The 21,061-nt window shown below is 38.4% G+C and overlaps 1 protein-coding gene across 24 annotated transcripts in view; it reads right to left on the bottom strand.

Annotated features, from left to right (window-relative positions):
• IL1RAPL2 (interleukin 1 receptor accessory protein like 2) overlaps nt 1–21,061 on the bottom strand; it is a 1,479,614-nt gene that overhangs the window by 1,424,992 nt on the left and 33,561 nt on the right. For 18 of the 24 annotated variants that reach the window (XR_009493477.1, XM_059883637.1, XM_059883641.1 and 15 more), the window contains 2 exons: nt 16,553–16,663; nt 7,927–7,976 (listed from right to left, as the gene is read on the bottom strand). The exons of 3 other annotated variants lie outside the window; for them this stretch is intronic. The gene's annotated coding sequence lies outside the window, so the exon portion shown is untranslated. Of the gene's footprint in view, nt 1–7,926; nt 7,977–10,153; nt 10,364–16,552; nt 16,664–16,688; nt 20,887–21,061 lie in introns of those variants that run through there. 3 more of the 24 variants (XM_024988506.2, XM_059883630.1, XR_009493478.1) reach the window with 3 other exon arrangements.

Here is a 21,061-nt window from a genome sequence, read left to right as displayed (position 1 = left end):
TGCTAAAGAGTAAAACCCTCAGCTCTTTTCCTTCATGCATCTCCCACAATGGGCATGATCGTATTGCTCAGGCAGGAAGTTGAAGAGTACCTCAAAAGCGGTACTGAACAGCCCATGAGAAAAGGTCTACATATATTAATAGGGGATCCCCAATTAAAAAGTTGTGTCCTCACATAATTATCCATTGGGATTTTTACTAGTTGCTAAGTCCTGCCCATAGATACATTTACATTCATGTCCTTTCATATTTAATAATGTTTCATGCTTAAACATAAAAGGACAACCAGGAATCACCAAACATTGTAAGAAAACCACTAACAGAAAAGAGTTTTAAAAAAAGGCAACAGACACAATACTGGGAGTAGAACACAAGGACTATGATTAATATCCCCAGAGACATAAAAGATATTACATCCATGAAACAAGAACAGTATGCTACAAAAAGAAATAACCAGAGAATAAGAAGAGCTCTTAGAAATTAAATTAAAAATATGAAATAAAATATACGAGAGGATTTTAAAGGTAAAATGGAGGAAATCTCTCAAAAAGTATAAAAAAATGACGGAGCTATAAAATATGAAGCATAACAAGACAAGAAGAAAAAGTGAATAAAAGGCATATGAGAACTCTATGAAAAACTGAAGTTATTTCAAAGTAAAATGTCTTAAAACTAGTTATTTTTCTTAAATGCCTCAAAAGCTCTCCATCATCTATAACTGTGTTGTCCAATATGGTAGCCACTAGGTCATGTGGCTATTTAGCCATTCAAATGTGACTAGTCTAAAGCAAAATATGCTGCAAGTGTAAAATACACAATGGATTTTTCAACACATAATAAGAGAAACAAGAATATAAAATATATCACTTTTATATTAACTTCATGTTACAATGGTAATATTTTAGAGATATTGAGTTAAATATAATATATTATTAAAATTGAAAAAAAAATGGACTCCCTTGGCAGTCCAGTGGTTGGGATTCTGTGCTTCCACTGCAGGGGGAATAGGTTCCATCCCTGGTTAGAGAACTAAGGTCCCATAGAGAACTAAGTGTTCACATAATGAGCTCTGCCAGTGCTGACCTGAAGCTGCCACTACTCATAGAAACCCATCCACACAGAACTAGTCATCATCAGTCAGTAGCAAGTTTCCAATTAGGGGTTGGGATTGAGCCAGAGCACAGCTATGCTGTCCCGGGCACATGCTATCCTTGGCTACATTCTCTATGTCTCATTTTCATATTGCTTCCTCTGATGTATTTTCATACATGAACAAAAACCTTTACAATATATATTGAAAAGGCCCAACTTTTGGGTACTGTGTTCATGGGGAGCAAGCTTTCCGCATGCTCTTCTCACCTCAACCCAGCTCTACTTCTGACAGTATGGAGCCCAGTGGCTTACAGTGAATGGAATGGGGATCTGACCTCATTTTGTACATCATCAGAGGAAGACTTCTTAATAGATTCAAATTCTGAAGATGAGTACACCAGGCTAAAAGGCCAACAACCCAACACACAAAAAAATGGTCAAAGAATGAAACAGTTCACAAAAAAATACATTATATGACTCTTAAACATGAAAATATGTGCAACCACATGAGTAATAAAATGATTGCAAAACAAAACAACTCAAATATACTTTTTAATCTATCAGATTGGCAAAAATAAAATATCTGATAACTTGCTATAGGGAAAGGTATGAGTATAATTGCTACACTTCTGTGGAGGGCAATTTGACAACATATATAACAAATTTATTACAAATGCATTTACCCTTTGATCAGCTATTCCATTTTAAGTAATTTATCCTACAGATATTTACAAACACAAGATGGCAAAGGATTAGAAAAATGCAATTCCACCAGTAGGGATTTAGTCAGGAAAAGAAGTAGGACATACTAATAGAATATTATACAGCTGTTAAAAAAAAAATGGTGAAGTCCTCTCTATATTTACATGGAAATATTTCCAAGATATCCTGTTAAGTGAAAAAATTAAGTGCAGAATAATGTGTATACTATACTACTATCTGTGTAAAAAAAGGTATAGATAATCATATATTTATATTTGTTTTATGTAATTTATATTCTGTATATGCAAAATAAAAGTATAGAATGATACTTAAGAAACTAATAACAGTATATTGTAATATCCTTATAAAAATTCTTTCCCTTCCACTCAGGAACTCATGCGTTCCTATTAAATCCAGTCTCTTCCTAATTATCTTCATCCACCTACCTTTCAGAGAAAGTCAGTTACTCCATCACTCTACGACCCCTCTAACCACCTGCCTTCCCCTTCAGCATCCTATTCATCTCCCAAGCTTGTGTTAATAAACTATTTTGAGTTTATAAAAATATATTTATTTTTTCAGATCGGATCAGTCATTCAGTCGTATCCAACACTTTGCGACCCCATGAATCGCAGCACGCCAGGCCTCCCTGTCCATCACCAACTCCCAGAGTTCACTCAGACTCACGTCCATCAAGTCAGTGATGCCATCCAGCCATCTCATCCTCTGTCGTCCCCTTCTCCTCTTGCCCCCAATCCCTCCCAGCATCAGAGTCTTTTCCAATGAGTCAACTCTTCGAATGAGGTGGCCAAAGTACTGGAGTTTCAGCTTTAGCATCATTCCTTCCAAAGAAATCCCAGGGCTGATCTCCTTCAGAATGGACTGGTTGGATCTCCTTGCAGTCCAAGGGACTCTCAAGAGTCTTCTCCAACACCACAGTTCAAAAGCATCAATTCTGTGGCGGATTAATTTTGATATTTGGCAAAACTAATACAATTATGTAAAGTTTAAAAATAAAATAAAATTTAAAAAAATAAAATAAAATAGAAAAAAAAGGCATCAATTCTTCAGCACTCAGCCTTCTTCACAGTCCAACTCTCACATCCATACATCACCACAGGAAAAACCATAGCCTTGACTAGAGGAACCTTTGTTGACAAAGTAATGTCTCTGCTTTTGAATATGCTATCTAGGTTGGTCATAACTTTCCTTCCAAGGAGTAAGTATCTTTTAATTTCATGGCTGCAATCACCATCTGCAGTGATTTTGGAGCCCAGAAAAATAAAGTCTGACACTGTTTCCACTGTTTCCCCATCTATTTCCCATGAAATGGTGTGACCGGATGCCATGATCTTCGTTTTCTGAATGTTGGGCCTTAAGCCAACTTTTTCACTCTCCACTTTCACTTTCATCAAGAGGCTTTTGAGTTCCTCTTTACTTTCTGCCATAAGGGTGGTGTCATCTGCATATCTGAGGTTATTGATATTTCTCCCGGCAATCTTGATTCCAGCTTGTGTTTCTTCCAGTCCAGCGTTTCTCATGATGTACTCTGCATAGAAGTTAAATAAACAGGGTTACAATATACAGCCTTGACGAACTCCTTTTCCTATTTGGAACCAGTCTGTTGTTCCATGTCCAGTTCTAATTGTTGCTTCCTGACCTGCATACAAATTTCTCAAGAGGCAGATCAGGTGGTCTGGTATTCCCATCTCTTACAGAATTTTCCATAGTTTATTGTGATCCACACAGTCAAAGGCTTTGGCATAGTAAATAAAGCAGAAATAAATAGATGTTTTTCTGGAACTCTCTTGCTTTTTCCATGATCCAGCGGATGTTGGCAATTTGATCTCTGGTTCCGCTGTCTTTTCTAAAACCAGCTTGAACATCAGGAAGTTCACGGTTCACATATTGCTGAAGCCTGGCTTGGAGAATTTTGAGCATTACTTTAGTAGCGTGTGAGATGAGTGCAATTGTGCGGTAGTTTGAGCATTCTTTGGCACTGCCTTTCTTTGGGAAAGATTTATTTTTTGCTCAATGTATATTTTGAGTCCCATTTTGAGTCTGCCAGCCTAGGCAAAGTGGGAATCTAACACATTGGAATATGTTTACTTCTTTCTCAGCAAAGGCTATCAAATGCTGTGGTGATTGTTTGTTTGTTTGTTTGTTTTGAAAGGGGGTAAAGAATAAAGATTATTTATTAAAAAAAACCGGAGCTCTGAAGGAGAAAAATATCTGCTAACAAACATGAAAACATACAAGTTCACAGACTTGCAATCATTCTCAGCACCTCCTATACATCCATCACGAGCCACGTTTCTTTTTCTTTTTTTTTTTAAATCTCTGGGGACAAATGGCTGTCACCATATTTCCTCTGCAAGTTAGCTACCTCTCCAACCTCTGTCATCCAGAAACACAAATCTCATATATGGTACACATATTAAATTGCTAGGCAACCAACACTTTTACCTCCCCCTCTGCTACCTGGCTTAGCCATTTCTACCTTTAAGACTTTGTATTTTCACATCAAATGTGATATGTGAACCATTGTTCTTAGCAAAGCATCACAATAGTTTGGCTAGTGCCCATCTAGGAATGTGCTTCCCAATCCTGAACTTGATAACATCTCACAGTATCTCCCATATCTCAAGATGATCTTACAAGTCTCAAGAGAAAATCTACCCTAAATTTTTGGAGAATTATAGCATCCTTGGGGCAACTGGACACGTGGTAAAAACTTCAACTAAAATATCAGTTTGCAGGCTCAAAAAAAAAGCACCACAGCTACCAAAATATTGGGAAGCACATTGCTTATTCTTTCATTGTGTGTGCTCAGTTGCTCAGTCATGTCCAACTCTTTGTGACCCTGCCAGGCTCATCTGTCCAAGGAATTTTCCAAGCAAGAATACTGGAGTGGGTTGCCATTTCCTCCTCCAGGGTATCTTCCCGACCCATGGATCAAACTCCATCTCCTGCATTGGCAGGTGGATCTTTACAATTGAGTCATAAGAGAAGCCCAAATATTATTTCATTAGGACTTTGCCAACAAAGGTTCATCTAATCAAAGCTATGGTTTTTCCAGTAGTCATGTATGGATGTGAGAGCTGGACTGTAAAGAAACTCAAGCGTCAAAGAATTGATAGTTTTGAACAGTGGTGTTGGAGAAGACTCTTGAGAGTCCCTTGGACTGCAGGGAGATGAAACCAGTCAATCCTAAAGGAAATCAGTCCTGAATGTTCATTGAAGGATTCATGCTGAAGCAGAAGCTCTAATACTTTGGCCACTTGATGCGAAGAACAGACTCACTGGAAAAGACCCTGATGCTGGGAAAGATTGAAGCCAGGAAGAGAAGGGGACAACAGAGGATGAGATGGTTGGATGGCATCACTGACTTGATGGACATGAGTTTGAGTAAGGTCTGGGAGTTGGTGATGGACAGGGAAGCCTGGTGTGCTGCAGTCCATAGGGTCACAAAGAGTCAGACACGACTGAGTGACTGAACTGACTGAAGAATACATATATTAGGCTCTTGCTGTCTAGCAAGTACACTGCCAAGTGCAGAATACACAAAATCAAATGCAGTCCTTGCCCTCAAGGAGATTAAAGCCTGGCAAAAGGAGATAAATATGTAAACGGATGAATACAATAGAGTGCAATGATGGCTGTATGCACAGGGTACAGTGGGGACTGAGGAAGCAGGAGGTGACCTTTAAGGAATAAATAGGTATTAACCAACCAGAGGTACAGTGAGGAGACATGAGTAGTAGGGTATATTTCAAGTAGAGAGAACAACACAAGCAAGGGCACAGAAACATGAAACAGCCTGACACATCCAAGGGAGAAGAATCAAGTCTATATGGCTAAGGAAGAAGCTTTAACAAATGAAGCATGAAATGTTATTAGGAAGCATGGTAGACTGTCTTAGTACTGGCTCTGAATTTGTCCACAGATCTGAGATGCACACTCCTCTGTAATTTTCCCACTCCTATCATCAAAAGGTAGACAATTTCTCCCTGCCTTTGATTCTGGGCTCAGCCACATAACTTCTTTTAGGCAATGTGACAATATCAGTTGTGAGACTTGAAAAGTGCTGGTGTATTGAGGCTGCCCTTTTTTTTGCTGTTAGTGATCCTGCAACTACCACCATGTGAACAAGGAGTGGAACAGATATCCATGAATATTCTAAGTTAACCAGAAAATGCAACTCAGAAAAACCATTTTGTTATGATTATGGGTAATTGAAAATGGGTTCTTTATATAAGCAAGCTGTATTTCATGTAAGTAAACTGGTAAGCCCTGCTTGTTTCAGGAAAAGTCACCTCCCCATGGAAACAAGCAGCATGGCTTTGTGATTAAAGATGCAGGCTCCAGAATCTGACTGACCTGGCCTCCTACCTTGACTCATCACTTATACAGTGTGTGAATTGGGACAAGTTATCAAATTTCCCTAAGCCATGGTTTCCTCATCTGTCTAATGGACATAATAATGATATGTCCTGGGTTGTTTGAGAGCTAAATGAGTTTTGTCATTATTTAGCTTTCTCCCTCTGAGACACCACAAGCAGCATTTATTATAAGCAAGGAATTCAGCTGTAACTCTTTTGGCTCGAATTTCACATTTCTCTAAACAGCTTTAATAAAGGAGACTAGTGCCCCACTCAACACACAAGTGTTATGAACAAATCGCTGGGTAGTTAAAGACCCAGTGGCAATAGGAAGTCACCAGACAAGCTAGGTAAGGGACTGAGGGACACTTGCACTGTTTCTTCTTCCATTTAGCCACCTGGTCTCCCTGAAGTGAGAGAAGGAGAATGACTATTCAATTCCTCCAAGGCATTCAACTGCTTAAAGGAATCTATTACCAGAGTGTGTCACCTCAACTGAAATATTCCCAGCAGCATTTACAAATGTCATACTCATCTCCTTCCACTGAGAGCAAATTCAATCCCTGGGCTTAAATTTGACATCAACTTCTAGAATCTCTTTCTCTTTTCCCTACTGCCATGTCTTACCAAATCTGCTTTACTGTCATGCAGAGCACCTCTTCGATCTTCCCAAGGATTGATTTCCCTTCAAACAACTCTGAAGAACTTTCTGCTTTGATGCAGTTCACTGGAGGAATGCCTTCAAGACATTCTAAGCAGCCAAGATCTCATCATCAAAACGGCCATATAATATTGCAAAACTGTCATACCACATCTCAGGAACAGTACTTCTTAATCAGTCAAGAAGACTAACAGGTTTCTACAATCTGGTGAAAATGATTAACATGTCTATAACTTCTCAAAAATTCCAAAATTCCTTACTAATTTTATCCCAACAAAGATGAAAAAGGGCAGCATAGATTGTACACTGCATAACTTTTATAGCCTAGAGGTCAACCGTCCCATAAGCACCATGAGTGAGGTGAAAGTGATTTATAAAATATGTGTGACCAACAGGCTTCTTGCCTCCAGTTGCAAAGCTCCAAGACTCCACCTGCCTCCTGTTTCCCGATCAGCTGAATTATGATCCTTCATGGCCAAGGTTCCAAGCTACCACTGTCTCTGGTAACACTCAATCAATCCACCAGTTATGCTTCTTCTTCCAAGACTAAAGTTTAATTGGCTTCAATATTCCTTCTCGCTTTTTACTAAACCTCAGTGGAGCCATCCTAAAGAACCTCATTAAGTTAACTGGCAAAAAAGAAAGCATTACATTGGCTTCAGAGAAGTGCTCAAGGACAAGCATTCAGCAGTGATCCAATTCCCCCAGACCACCTATCAGAATCTGACCAAGTAAGCAGTTATAGCTAGAAAGCCAAGTGGGTAGATCAGATGACTGCAAGAATGGATAAGATGGCTAAATACTTTTCATCCCTAGGAGAGGCAAAGGGATGACCAAAAGAAGAGGACTGATTTCTCCACTGGTGCACGTGTGAAAATATGGTTCTAAGTCAACTCTCAGCTCAGTAATCACAACTTTTTCACTCCATTTTATGAAAATTCTGACCTTATTTCAGTGGTAAGGGGAAAGGAAGACACATGACACATGCTACATTTTTCCATCTGATGAGAAAATTAGCTAGAAAGACCAGAACTTTGTGTAAGATAACCACAGGTATCTTTGCCCCACATGTCATATAAAGGCAAACTCACCTATAGATCCTTGTCTCCATCTAGTTGAAATCACCGCCTGATGGTCCCCCCTTCAGGTTATCCAATCCAGAAAAGCAGAATGAAAACAAGATGAAATAAAAGACACTTATTCCAGGGAGTATTGGGTACCAGCTCTACATGTGTGTTGTTTCTGCTGACTTTCACTTCCTGGGTCTCTGATCCCAATTGCCTACTTAAATACACTGTAGTAACTTTTCATTTCTCTTCAGTAACTGGTCACTTGGAATCTGGCCTCTTCCTTGATGGCCTGTAAAATTACTATGTGTCAATTACTGAATTAAGTGTTTTAAAGATACCTCACGTAATTATCAGAACTCTGATTTTGATGTTACTACTCATATTCAAAAGCAGAGACATTACTTTGCCAACAAAGGTTCATCTAGTCAAGGCTATGGTTTTTCCAGTGGTCACGTATGGATGTGAGAGTTGGACTGTGAAGAAAGCTGTGTGCTGAAGAATTGATGCTTTTGAACTATGGTGTTGGAGAAGACTCTTGAGAGTCCCTTGGACTGCAAGGAGATCCAACCAGTCCATTCTGAAGGAGATCAGCCCTGGGATTTCTTTGGAAGGAATGATGCTAAAGCTGAAACTCCAGTACTTTGGCCACCTCATGCGAAGAGTTGACTCATTGGAAAAGACTGTGATGCTGGGAGGGATTGGGGGCAGGAGGAGAAGGGAACGACAGAAGATGAGATGGCTGGATGGCATCACTGACTCGATGGATGTGAGTCTGAGTGAACTCCGGGAGTTGTTGATGGACAGGGAGGCCTGGCGTGCTGCAATTCATGGGGTCGCAAAGAGTCGGACACGACTGAGCGACTGAACTGCACTGAACTCTCATTTTTTATAGATGAAGAAATTAAGGTCCACAATAGTTAGATACTTGCTCAAGACCTATGGTATCAGCTCATTCACCCTTGCTCTGCTAAACTCTTATTCTGTATTTTCTTTTGGGGGGAAAAAAATGCTTTATTGCTATTTAATTCACATGCCATTCACCCAACATGCACATACAGTAAAAACAACTGAATTGTACAAGCTGTGAAACTATCACCACAGTAAGTTTAGAAAATTTTCATCACCCCAAAAAGGAAATCCTACACATAGGGAATCACTCCTCACTTGCCCCCATTCCTGCCCTAAACATAGGCAACTATTTAATTATTAGAGCAAATCTGAGGTAATTAAGGGCTTCTCTGGTGGCTCAGTAGTGAAGAATCTGCCTATAAATTCAAGAGACATAGATTTGATCCTTGGGTTGGGAAGATCCCCTGGATGAGGAAATGGCAACCATTCCAGTATCCTTGCCTAGAGAATCCCCATAGACAGAGGAGCCTGGTGGGCTACAGTCTGTGCGGTCACAAAGAGTAGGGCACAACTGAGCTACTAAGCATGCACAAAGTAAGTAATAGTCTACTCTTTGTCCCTGTAGATTTTCGTATCCTGGGTATTTCATAGAAATGAAATACAGCATATGGTCTATGACTCAACAGAGTGTTTTCAAGGTTCATCCAAATTTGTGGAGGTCCTTACATCACCACTGCAGAAGTTTTATCGCTCTGTCCCTGTCCTTCATAGTCAGTATTATCAATCTTATCCAATTTTTTGCAACTCCATGGACTGTAGCCTGCCAGGCTCCTCTGTCTATGGAATTTTCCAGGCAAGAATACTGGAGTGGGTTGCCATTTTCTACTCCTTATGGACACCTATACAATGGCATTATGGAGATCAAACAAGAATATTGATATTTAATTTGCATAGGATGAAATCTATTATAAAACCTACCTTAGAGATTAACCCTGTCTCATCAGGCTATTTCTACACAGAATCTGACATGAGCTTAATTATGTCCCTCCAAATATATCCAAATCCATCTGCTCTATTCTTTGAAGTAACCATTAATATTTCCCTCACTACTGCTGTTTACTTCAGAATATGGGTTTTCTCACTTTCAACTTATCTCCAAAGGCTATAAGCTCAATAATCTTCATATTTTCCTAACTGAATATGGAAACTATTTAAGGTCTCTAATCTTCAAAAAAGATGAAGTGATATAATAATGCAAGTTACATTTTTCTACTGAAAAATATTCCTACTTCAACAACTCAGAAAGCAAATTGTGTGTGTGTGTGTGTGTGTGTGTGTGTGTGTCTAATACTGAGTGGGAGTGTCTAGGAATGCTAACCACCAAGTTAGAGAATCTTACCATCCAAGAGTTTCCTGGGTACATTTTGTGCTTTAAAATTAGGTCTCTGCTTGAATGCTAAGCCCTTCCCTGGCTCTTTTTAGTTGTAAGGTCTCTTCTAATCAGTGAAGTGCTGACATACTGCTATTCACAAGGGAAACTCCAGGTTCTCCTGCAGCAGTGATAAAACTCAAGCAGGGTGCCTTTGTCAGGATAAATGTCCAGAGTGACCTAGGAGAATATGTGCAACTGAACAGCTGAAGAACACTGGGGGCTAAATGTTGAAAGGGCTTTATCAAATTTTCATGCCCTTTTCTTAACTTGTGCTTGTAGTTGTCAAATTGCCCCATCAGGTCAGATCATGAACCAATTAATATTCAACATGAAGATGCAAGTTTTACATGCAAGCTGCCTACTTTTGTCTACAAGGATTTTCAAAATTGAATTCTAAAGACATACATTGTTTAAAAATTCAAATACATGGAGAACCATATAACATAACTGGGAGGTAAGTCCAAATATTATAAAGATATCAATTCCTCTCTCTATGATCTATGCTGCTGCTAAGTCGCTTCAGTCGTGTCTGACTCTGTGAGACCCCATAGACGGCACCCCACGAGGATCCCTCGTCCCTGGGATTCTCCAGGCAAGAACACTGGAGTGGGTTGCCATTGCCTTCTCCAATGCAGGAAAGTGAAAAGTGAAAGTGAAGTCGCTGAGTCTTGTCCGACTCTTAGCGACCCCATGGACTGCGGCCCACCAGGCTCCTCCATCCATGGGATTTTCCAGGCAAGAGTGCTAGAGTGGGGTGCCATTGCCTTCTCTGCTCTATGATCTATAAAATGTAACAATTCCAATTAAAATCACAATCGGATTTTTCTTTGATAAAGATAATATTTTTTTTATTATCAAAAATTTTTTAAATAAGATTTTTGTACAGTCCTTATTAAACATATAAAAAACTAAAATAATTATAAAGGGCACTGGTGCCAGAATAGAGAGTTCAGAGCAAGAGTATAACAAGTCCAGAAAGAGATATGAGGGACTTCCCTGGTGGTCCAGTGGTTAAGAATCTAACTTCCAATGCAGGGGATGCGGGTTTGACCCCTGGATAGGGAACTAAGATCCCACATGCCGCAGGGCAACTCAGCCCAAGGAGCTGGCTCATTCTAGAGCCTATGTTCCACAATGAGAGAAGCCCTCATACTACAAGAGAAGTCCACAACTAGAGAAAGCCCACATACCATAAAAAAAGACCTACACAGCCAAAATAAAAAAAGAGAGAGATGGATTTAAATGAATTTTCAATATATAATAAAGATGCTATGTCAGTATGGGAGATGAACATATCAATTATTCAATAAATAATGATGGACTAATTGGCTTACTGTTTAGAAAAAACAATCAGACCCCTTTCTCAAAATGTATATCAACTAAATTCCAAGGGAGTAGATAGTTAAATATTTTTCAAAAAAAAGAAAAGCATTATGGATGAATATTTGAACAAAGAGTGGGGAAATATTTTTATTCTAAGAATAAAAGTAAAAAGAAACCATAATGAAATGTTACAGATTTGACTATATTATATGTGTGTGTATGTGTGTGTGTGTATTCCATGAAAAAAAAAGAGGAAAATAACTAGGGAAAATGTAATGTAAGAGACAGGTAAATGGAAATATATTGTTAGTATATAAACACTTTTAAAAACTGATAATAAGGAACAGAACAGCAATAAAAAATTCAGAAAGAACACACATAGGAAATTCATTAAAAAGATATGTATGACTTATAGGCATGTGAAAAGATGGTAAAGTTCACTAGTGATCAAATAAATTAGAGAAAATCAGAAACCACTTTCCCCTGTAAAATCTGCAGAAATATAGAGAAACAGCAGCATTTTATAAACAATTATAAGAAGTGGAAATAAAAATGGAGTAACACTTCTACAGAATAATTTAGCAAGGTCCATTAAAGTTTTTAAAAATATGCAGTCCCTTTTTTATAGCACAACCACCTCTAAGAATTCATCCAACAGAAAATAGTAAGTACATAAATATTTATGTAGAAGCATGAGTATTATAATATAATAGTGAAATAGTATAATAGTGAAAAATGAATGTCTAACAATGGAGGAGAGTAAATAGCATTGTGTATATAAGTTGAATGAAATACTTATACAGCTATTAAAATTCTTTGTAGAAGAATAGTTTATAACCTGGAAAATGTTCACCATAGAAGGTAAAGTAAAAAAAAAAAAAAATAAGCAGCTTACAAAACAAGGTATTGAATATGATCCCAACTTTGTAAAATGCATACATATGTGTGAGTGTGAGTGTATATGTGTGTGTGTTGAAAAGATTGAGAGAAAAGGCTTCAAAATATTAATAATACATTTTCTGAATATCAGGATTCTTGGTAATTTAAATGCTCTTTGCGTTTTTCTGTTTAAACTACATTTTAAAAGTGAACATGTGTTACTTTGAATCAGAGAAAAACACATAATAAAAGTTACTTTAAAATTGAGCTCTCTGGATTTTGACTCTTGCTTTTTTTAATTTTCATAATAAAAAAAAAATACTTCACATGCCCATACAAACAGAAGCCTCAGGATGTACATGTTAGCTTTGGAAAATATAAAGAAAAAAAGAGCCATTTCAAGATAAAGTGTTGTTCAGCCCATCTCATCCTTCCAAACCTCAAAGAAAATAAATTACTCTTTTATAAAGGCTTCTATCCCTCATCACTCCATCCTACCTCATCTTCACCCCAAGTACAAATTCAAGGTGAAAGACTGCACTCCACACAGCAGTAGGGAAGTAGGCATTCCATAACCTGGCCCCAAGTCTTCCTCAAACTTTATCTCCCATCACATCTCACCTCACTCAAAATCCATAGTAACCCTGAAATCCTGATTAGGACATGTTTATTCACACCTCCCTGCCTGAGCTCACATACGTTCTCTCTTCCAGGAATGCCCTTAGCTTACCTCCTCACTCAAATAACTCCTATCCTTCATCCCAGACTTAACTCTAGGTAGCATATCTTTGAGGATCTCTACCCCAAGGCTGGTTTGGGTGCCTCTACTGCGATTCAGAATTACCCAGGGTATATCTCAAAAACTGTACCACCACACTTTTTAAAACTTTAAGTACAAGTCTCTGCTGTAAGACTACAAAGTCTCCAAGACTTAGGATGATGTCTTACACATCATTGTGTTCCAAGAACATAACACCATGCTCAGCATACAGTAGGTGCTCCAAACCTGTTTGTAAAATCAAAAGGAGTGTGTACCTACCACTCATTCAGGGGGTGGTCCCTTTGGACACAATCCCACAACATCAATCTCAGAAAGTTAGGTGGAGTATTGCTACTCTGAGAATTTTCTCTAAGATAAGCAAGATCCACAAAGTTATTGTCCAGCTGTGTGTAACATCAGTCAGTTCCTCTTAGAGAAGCCCAACCAGCCCGAGTTTCTGCACTGAAAGGAAAACTGGAGAGATACAGAAAAGTTATGGAAATGATCCATGAAGTTAAAAAAAGTACCCTAAGGAAATATTAGAAAATTATAAAAGATATGGGGTCTTTAACTTGTAATCAATTGGCCAATCTCCCTTCCTATTAGAGAAGGAGGAAATCACAAGGTGTGCACATAAAATGACCTTGGGTAGAACACAGATGAATATGAAGTCTTGCCATTTGAAGAGTTGTTGGAGAAAGGTTTGTCCCTCTTGCTACTGTCATATATGGCCATAAACTCTCAGCATACAAAAAGCAAAAGTGCAATAGGAAAGGAGAGGAATTAAGAAATGAGTTGGAATTAGAAAATAAACCTGGTAAACACTGCAAGGTGCAAAATGTTGTCTTATAATTATTACAACAAATACTTGTAAAAACACTTTAACTTAATGTAAAGATTTTCTTCTTTGGAAAGAAAACAGCATGAAGTTAACACCTGGGTCTCATTAATATGCATGACAACCTGTTTCCAAGATGAACAACAGCATTTATGTAAACCATTTAATATAAAAGCCATCACACAGAGACATAAGCCATCTGATTCATGCTGAGTTTTTCAATTTAAATTTAGTCCATAATTTGGCTATTTAAACTGAGCATCAAAAAATTAAATATTTCAGTTTACATTAATTTTGGCTGCACCTTATGGAACTGTAAATAACATTCAGTTGTGAAATCGGGAAATGGCCTAAGTTTAGGGGTAGGGAAAAGCTTATGTCCTTAGCTAACGCCTAGTAGCCCAACTCAGAAACATAACATGTTGAACCTCAGAGTTCAAATATCCAGCCAATCTTTTGTGAGCTGGTAACATCATGACTAATGTAAATGGTGTTGAACATGACAAAATTTGGCTCTGATTCATCATTTAGCACATTTTCCCTTATGTAACAAACTGCCTTTAGCTGGTTAGCTCTGCCTTGTGTTAGTGAAGGCAATAATAGCAATAATATTTCTTTTTGTGTGTGTGTGTGTGTGTGTGTAATAAAGTTTTATTGAAGTATAAAGGAGATAGAGAAAGCTTCTGACATAGGCATCAGAAGGGGGCAGAAAGAGTACCCCCTTGCTAGTGTTAATAATGAGGTTATATACTCTCCAGTGAATCCAAAGAATGTCTGGAGGTTGTAAAGACCTCATCAGACCTACTCCCATAATTTACATTTTAAGATAACACTGTCCTCAGGCAAGATACATCCTTGTAAAGACCAGGTCTACTCCCATAATTAACATTTTAAGATAACAGAAGGTTGAATCCAAAGACTGTCCTTAGGCAGGATACATCATTGGTATATAATCCTAAGGAATGTGGAGAAAGAAAAAAAGTTTGTCCTTTCTTCCTCCTTGAGAATTCCAGACCCCTCTCTCTTTGGGGACCCCTAGACTCCTTATCAACCTGCCTAGGAAATGACTCTCTCATTCCCCCCTTTTCTTTTAGGAGAATTATGTTGCCTAGGGAAAAGGGGCGTCGTTCTCGTTCCATAACTGCTTCCGAGCTGACAAGGGGCGTTGTCCCTAAATTCGTGAGGCAACATATTCTCCTAATCCTCATATTGAGGATATCTGATCCAGGGGAGCAATAATATTTCTTGTTGATTAAGCAGCATGCCATTCCTCATTCTTCCCAGTTTCTGCTCTGAATCAAAGGGCCAGGAGCAACCTCAGTAGGCTGCTTTTCCCAGGTTCCCACGTGATCTGGTTTCCGGCTAGGTTTAGCCAATGGGAAATATTGGAGGGACACTGTTACACACTAGGCAAGGAGAAACCAGGGTTTCTCTCCCTCCCTCCCTACCTACGGTGGCATCTCATATAGCAGCTGAATCTTCCCTATAGATTCAGCTCTTGACAGGCTCATTAAGTTTCAAGCTTACCTCAGATGACCAAGCCTCTGGGTTCTGTTAACACCATCTTTTCCCACTGTTCCTCCAAGCCCCAGGTTTCAGTTGTTAATCTATGGATTAATTTAGCATCCCCTGTTTGGCTTCTCAGCTGCTCCATCCACTTTATTACCAATTCTGCACATTAATTTCCTTTTATTGTCAATCCTTGAAGTGATCTCTATTTCTAAAATTTGACTGATGCAAAACTATCATTTCTTACACACTATACTAAATGTTTCACATGTATAATGTTATTGAATCCTCACAATTCACTCTATATTCAGATCAGATCAGTCACTCAGTCGTGTCCGACTCTTTGCTACCCCATGAATCGCAGCACGCCAGGCCTCCCTGTCCATCACCAACTCCCGGAGTTCACCCAGACTCACGTCCATCGAGTCAGTGATGCCATCCAGCCATCTCATCCTCTGTCGTCCCCTTCTCCTCCTGCCCCCAATCCCTCCCAGCATCACAGTCTTTTCCAATGAGTCAACTCTTCAAATGAGGTGGCCAAAGTACTGGAGTTTCAGCTTTAGCATCATTCCTTCCAAAGAAATCCCAGGGCTGATCTCCTTCAGAATGGACTGGCTGGATCTCCTTGCAGTCCAAGGGACTCTCAAGAGTCTTCTCCAACACCACAGCTCAAAAACATCAATTCTTTGGCGCTCAGCCTTCTTCACAGTCCAATTCTCACATCCATACATGACCACAGGAAAAACCATAGCCTTGACTACAGGAACCTTTGTTGGCAAAGTAATGTCTCTGCTTTTGAATATGCTATCTAGGTTAGTCATAACTTTCCTTCCAAGGAGTAAGTGTCTTTCAATTTCATGGCTGCAGTCACCATCTGTAGTGATTTTGGAGCCCCCCAAAATAAAGTCTGACACTGTTTCCACTGTTTCCCCATCTATTTCCCATGAAGTGGTGGGACCAGATGCCATGATCTTCATTTTCTGAATGTTGAGCCTTAAGCCAACTTCTTCACTCTCCACTTTCACTTTCATCAAGAGGCTTTTGAGTTCCTCTTCACCTTCTGCCATAAGGGTGGTGTCATCTGCATATCTGAGGTTATTGATATTTCTCCTGGCAATCTTGATTCCAGCTTGTGTTTCTTCCAGTCCAGCGTTTCTCATGATGTACTCTGCATAGAAGTTAAATAAACAGGGTGACAATATACAGCCTTGACGAACTCCTTTTCCTATTTGGAACCAGTCTGTTAGGTGACTGTTATTGACTCAGTTTTAAATACGAGGAAACTGAGGCACAAAAACGTCAAATAATTTGCCACAAATCATAGCAAGTGACAGATTTGATCCAAGATCTATCTATGTGCCCCATACTAAATTTCTACACTATGCTACAGCTATATAAAATAAAAGGATTGAACTAGATTATCCCAAAGTCTCCTTGCAGTTTTGACACTCTATTATACCATTCTAACTTGCATTTGTTCATTCAATACATATTTATTGAACACGTACTATATACCAGTCAATGCTCCTAGGCTTCAGGAATACATCAGTGAATAAAGGAGCCCCAAATTCCTTCACTTATTGACCTCTGAACCTACTGTATAATGAAAGACAATAAACAACTAAATAGTGTATTTAATATATCAGATGGTGGTAAGTACGTTGGAGAAAAAAGTAAGTACAGAGGAAGAATAAAGAGTACCAAAAGGGGCAAGGGTTGAAATTTTAATTTTAATAATAAAACTGGTCATCCTATCTGCGTTTCCCCTTTCACAGACACAATGGATAAAATAGCAATAAAAGTGGAGGGTGGCAAATCTTCATAAAGACTCAGTTAAATTCACTTAAACTCAACAAATATTTACTAGAACCTTCTGTAGTATATATTCTGTAAACAATCTCTCCATTTAGCCAACTCAACAGATTAACAAAACTTCTTCATACCCTCTGTAAAACATACTGACTGATGTCTGAGATTGACTGAGCTATTGCTTTTGGTAGGCTAATCCCTAGCTTTTCCATGTGCTTCTGCTCCCACCCATAGTGCTCTAGGCTTAACAATAGTCAAGTTTATTTACAAAACCTGTTTCTGCCAATCATACTTGTTTTTTTGATTATAAGTTTAATAAAATGTTATACAAATAAAGTATATGCAAGAAAGAGTATTTGCTTCTATGAAAAATTGTATTAAAACATTTAGAAAGACTAGTTAAAAGGGAATCACAAATTGCTGTCAAATTTGATGTGAAACACTATAAAAATTAAGAAAAAATTGATGTAAGAAATAAAAAGAAAACATAAATAAATGGAAACACCCATGTTCATGGGTAGGAAGATTAATACTGTTAGCATGACAATACTACCAAAGTGATCTACAGAGTCAATGCAATCTCTATCAAAATCCCAATAACATTTGTTGCAGAAATAATAAAACCCATCTTAAAATTCATATGGAATCTCAAGGGACTCAAAATAGCCAAAATAATCATGAAAAAGAGGAACAAAGTTGAAGGGCTCACACTTGCTGATTTCAAAACTTACTACAAAACTACAGTAATCTAAAAAGTATCATTCTGACATACATGCAGACATACAAACCAATGAAACAGAACAGAGAACCCCAAAATAATCTATTACATGTATAGTCAAATGATTTTTTGACAAGAGTGCCAAAACCATTCAGAAGTGAAAGGACAGTATTTGCAACAAATTATACTGTGAAAACTAGGTATCCATGTGCAAAGGGATAAAGTTGGACCCTTATCTAACACCATATACAAAAATTAACGGAAAATGAATCAAAAACCAAAATGTAGGAATTACAATTATAAAGCCCTTAGATAAAAATATAGGGCACCACACTGGATTTAGCAATAATTTCTTGCACAAGCAACAAAAGAAAAAATAGACAAACTGGATATCATGAAATTTTTAAAAATTTGTGTTTCAAAGGACAATATCAACAGAATAAAAAGGCAACCCACAGAATGGGAGAAAATATTTGCAAATCATATATCTGATAATGAATTAATATCCAGAATATATAAAGAGCTCCTAAAAGCAACAACAGAAAACATTACAATTAAGAAATAAACAAAGGCCTTGAATGTACATTTCTCCAAAGAAGATATACAAATGACCAATAAGCACATCATTAATCATTAGGGAAATGAAAATCAAAACTACAATGAGATATTTATTACCTCACACCCATTAGAATGACTATCAAAAAACAAACAAACAAACAAACAAAAAACAGAAATAACAAGTATTGGAGAGGATATAGAGAAATTAGAACCCTGCGTTGCAGCCCACGATGGAGGAGCTCTATAGAGTCAGCAAAAACAAGACCGGGAGCTGACTGTGGCTCAGATCATGAGCACCTTACTGCAAAATTCAGGTATCAACTGAATAAACTGGAAAAACCACTAGGCCATTCAGGTGTGACCTAAATAAACTCTCTTATTACTATACAGTGGAAGTCACAAATAGATTCAAGGGATTAGATCTGATAGAGTGCCTGAAGAACAGTGACCAAAACCATTCCCAAGAAAAAGAAATGCAACAAGGCAATGGTTGTGTGAAGAGGTCTTAGACTACAAATAGCTAAGAAGAGAAGCAAAAGGCAAAGGAGAAAGGGAAAGATATACCTAACTGAATGCAGAGGTCCACTGAATACCAAGGAGAGATAAGAAAGCCTTTCTAAGTGAACGATGCAAAGAAATAGAGGAAAACAATAGAATGGGAAACACTAGAGATCACTTCAAGAAAATGAGAGATACAAAGGGAACATTTCAGGCAAAGATAGGCACAATAAAGGACAGAAACGGTATGGACCTAACAGAAGCAGAAAATATTAAGAAGAGGTGGCAAGAATACACAGAAGAACTATACAAAAAAAGTCTTAATGACCCGGATAACTATGATAGTGTGGTCAGTCACTGAGAGCCAGAAATCCTGGAGTGTGAAGTCAAGGGGGCCTTAGAAAGTATTACCATGAACAAAGGTAGTGGAAGTGACAGATTTCCAGCTGAACTATTTCAAATCCTAAAAGATGATGCTGTTGAAGTGCTGCAATTAATATGCCAGCAAATTTGGAAAATTCAGCAGTGGCTACAGGACTGGAAAAGGTCAATTTTGACTCTAATCCGAAGGAAAGGAAATTCCAAAAAATGCTCAATCTACCATACAGTTGTGCACATTTCACATTTCACATGCTAGCAAGGTTATGCTCAAAATCCTTCACGCTAGGCTTCAAGCTAGTACATGAACCAAGAAATCCCAGTTGTACAATCTGGTTTTGAAAAGGCAGAGGAACCAGAGATCAAATTGCCAACATCCATTGGATCATAGAAAAAGCAAAGGAATTCCAGAAAAACATCCACTTCTCCTTCATTGACTATGCTAAAGCCTCTGACTGTGAGGATCACAACAAACTACTGAGAATTCTTAAAGAGATGAGAATTAACAAACCACTTTACCTGCCTCCTGAGAAACCTGTATGGAGGTCAAGAAGTAACCAGTTAGAACAAGACATGGAACAATGGCCTGGTTCAAAATTGGGAAAAGAGTATGTCAAGGCTAAATGTTATCACCCTGCTTCTTTAACTTATTTGCAGAGTACATCATGTGAAATGCTGCGCTGGATGACTCACAAACTGTAATCAAGATTGCTGGGAGAAATATCAACAAGCTCAGATATGTAGATGACACCACTCTTATGACAGAAAGCGAACAGGAACTAAAGAGCCTCTTGATGATGGTGAGAGAGAAGAGTGAAAAAGCTGTCTTAGAATTCAACATTCAAAGAACAAAGAACATGGCATCTGGCCCCATCACTTCATGGCAAATAAATGGGGAAAAATGGAAACAGTGACAGACTTTATTTTCTTGGGCTTCCCAATACTGCAGATGGTGACTGCAGCCATGAAATTAAAAGATGCTTACTGCTTGGAAGAAAAGCTATGACAAACATAGTTGTTGTTCATTCACTCAGCCCCGTCTGACTCTTTGCGACCCCATGCAACACACCAGGCTTCCCTGTCCTTCACCATCTCCCATCTCTCATGTCCATTGAGTCAGTGATGCCATCCAACCATCTCGTCCTCTGTCATCTCCTTCTCCTGACTTCAGTCTTTCTCATCATCAGGGTCTTTTCTAATAAGGCGACTCTTCACATCAGGTGGTCAAAGTATTGGAGTTTCAGTTTCAGCATCAGTCCCTCCATCAGTCCCTGAATATTCAGAGTTGATTTCTTTTAGGATTGACTGGTTTGATCTCCTTTCAGTCCAAGGGGCTCTCAAGAGTCTTATCCAATGCCACAGTTCAAAAGCATCAATTCTTCAGTGCTCAGCCTTCTTTATGGTCCAACTCTCACATCTGTACATGACTACTGGAAAAAACATAACATTGACTATATGGACCTTTGTCAGCAAAGTAACATCTCTGCTTTTTAATACACTGTCTGGATTTGTGAAAGAGCCAGCTTAAAACTAAACATTAAAAAACTAATATCATGGCATCTGGCCCCATTACTTCATGGCAAAGAGTTGGGGAAAGGTGGAAGT

The sequence above is a fragment of the Bos taurus genome, chromosome X (genome assembly GCF_002263795.3).
Source record: "Bos taurus isolate L1 Dominette 01449 registration number 42190680 breed Hereford chromosome X, ARS-UCD2.0, whole genome shotgun sequence".
Classification (NCBI taxonomy): Eukaryota; Metazoa; Chordata; class Mammalia; order Artiodactyla; family Bovidae; genus Bos; species Bos taurus.
This window is presented reverse-complemented; position numbering and strand designations above follow the sequence as displayed.